The sequence below is a fragment of the Phalaenopsis equestris genome, unplaced genomic scaffold (assembly GCF_001263595.1).
Source record: "Phalaenopsis equestris unplaced genomic scaffold, ASM126359v1 Scaffold000608, whole genome shotgun sequence".
In the NCBI taxonomy this organism is placed as follows: Eukaryota; Viridiplantae; Streptophyta; class Magnoliopsida; order Asparagales; family Orchidaceae; genus Phalaenopsis; species Phalaenopsis equestris.
Window position 1 is genome coordinate 268,177 of NW_018165048.1, and position 2,539 is coordinate 270,715.

The window sequence follows — 2,539 nt, forward strand, 5'->3', positions numbered from 1 at the left end:
AACGTAACTCCCCCCCCCTTTTTAAACGCCGACAATATGTAGTCAAAGTTTACAAGCGAAGTCTTCTTGAAGTACCTGAGATAGCCCACATATATTTAAATGTAAATTTTCTTAAACGTATAGTTTCCAATGCATTCATTCGGTTAAGTTGAATCGCCCATTAGTTAACAAATGCATTATTGCTCAACACACATGCATCTTGACAAATTGTTCGCAGCGTGCCGGCTTAAGCTTGTGTAGAGTATCCCAAAGTATTTCCTAATTGATTAAGACATCCAGATTCAGTTTATGTTAAATCCAAAACCTAAGCAATTATTGCTACTAAATCAAAACATCCAACCTGACATTTCTAGCTCGTTGAATCTCACCCACTGAACTGTTAAACATTCTTAGCACCTCAATACTCGTCAAACACTCCCGCAAGCAATCTTGCATCTCCATATAACAATCTTCGAACCCCTGCTTAATCAATCTCTCAACACTTCTGCAACCCAATCTCCAAACCCCAACCCTCTCTCTCTCTCTCTCTCTCTCTAAATATCTATATATAAATCTCTCGGCTTCACTCCACCGGCTTCCTCGTGCCTATGAAGAGGGTTTCACGTTATCTTTTTCGTCTTTCTGTCGTTTCGCAAGCCCCTGCGATTCGTCTGCTTCGACGACGAAGGGTTTCTCGTGTTTCGTCGTTCCATCGTTCAGCCAGCCCCTACGCTTCGTCTCTCCTCACCCGCACTCGACGACGGTTCCTCGATAGCGGTTCGCATCGTCTCTGTACTCGACGACGCCTTCGCCCTGCCCGACGGAAATCGACATCACCTTCGTCGCCCTGCCTGGCAGAAGGTCTGCTCACCTTGCAGCTCGCCTAGCCTCTATTCAGATGGCCTCGATGATGCATTCCTATGTCACTGCAGTTGTTGGCGACTTTCCTATTCCTACTCGTGCTCCTCTTTCAGGTTTAGAGCCTGATTTTAATATTGGCAAGTCATGCAATGTTCCACAATCTTTCCACGACGCTTTTGAAAGTGGTGGTGATCACACTTTCATTAAAAAGCTTAGTAAAAAAAATTGGAAGTCTACTTATATTCTCATTGAGGTTGAAATCAGTACTCTCGCTTCCTCTTGGTGTTTTGCTCTAGTGGGGATATTCCTCTATGGTCACCCAAAACTTAATATCATTCGGAAAAATTTTGATGCTATGAAGCTATTTGGCAATTGAAATATTGGCTTACTTAATGATCGACATATACTGATTCAGTTATCTCTTGATGTTGATTACATTCGGATTTTTTCTCGAAAAGTTATCAAGATGGACAACCGTTTTATGAACTTTGAAATTCTGAAGTGGACTGTCGATTTTGATCCAAAAACGGGGTCCCTATCATTCCTGTTTGGATAAATTTTCTAGGGTTAAAATTACATTTGTTCAACTTGGAAATTCTCTACTCATTAGCAGCTGCTTACGGTAAGCCTCTTAAGGTGGATAGTTCTACGCTTGCTGTCACTAGACCCTCTGTGGCGTGTGTGTTAGTTGAGAGAGATATCACTCAACCGGTTGCGGATGAGATATGGATTGGAACCACTCATAACGGGTATTGCCAAAAGGTTGAAATAGAACCACACCCTCCTTATTGCTCTGATTGTAGTATGTTTGGCAACAGTTCTACTATTTGCTATCACTTGCATCCTCATATAAGGTCGGATATCGCTAAAGATCAGCCACCTATCAAGGTGCAACCTGATCCTCTTTCCAACACCGCAGTTCCTGATGAAGAACACCGTACTATAGGTACAGATTCAAATGTGCTTATACCACTCACTATTATTAAAGAATGTCCACTTACATGCCAAGACACACGAGAGTGCTCCTTCGATCCGATAAAAGATCAGCTGGTACAATAAGTAGTTGCTTCTAATGTTCAACAACCTACACATGTCCGACACACTTTAGATCAATCCACTGATCAGGTGAGTCAATCTTCAGATGAGGAATGACAGGTCTATTCCAGGAGAAAGAAGAAGAATGGAGGACGACTTCAGTTCAGAAACTTATTGGATGATACATTGGTTACTACTGACAATGACACTCATCTTACCAATTTATTAGCTGGCTCCTTCCATAAAATTAGAGGCAGAGGCAAGACAAAATTAGGTTGCTCTTTAGCTACCTGATACTCAGTATTTTGACACACTTTATGCAGGGTGTCATGTTTGAATTCTCCCACACAATCTATCTGTATCCTACTTTCTGTTTAATACATTAGTCATTGGGCTTTTTTAAAAAAAAATTATATATATATATAAACCCAAAGGCTAATATATTAAAGAAGAAAAGGTATAGATAAGTTGTATGAGATGACCTAAAAAAAGGCCCAACTCACACAATACAACAAACACAAAAACCGAAAGAAGCAAAGATACATAGAGATAAAAAGCAAAAAATCCACCAATTTGTTAGTTGGCTCCCATCCGAGAACTAGAGGTAGAGGAAGAATTAAAGTAGGAAGAACAATTACAATTAATATATATATATATATATATA

The 2,539-nt window shown here is 40.2% G+C and overlaps 1 protein-coding gene across 4 annotated transcripts in view; it reads right to left on the reverse strand.

Annotated features, from left to right (window-relative positions):
* The window catches only part of LOC110029857 (protein DGS1, mitochondrial), a 142,380-nt gene that overhangs the window by 15,908 nt on the left and 123,933 nt on the right, over window positions 1–2,539 (reverse strand). The window lies entirely within an intron of this gene.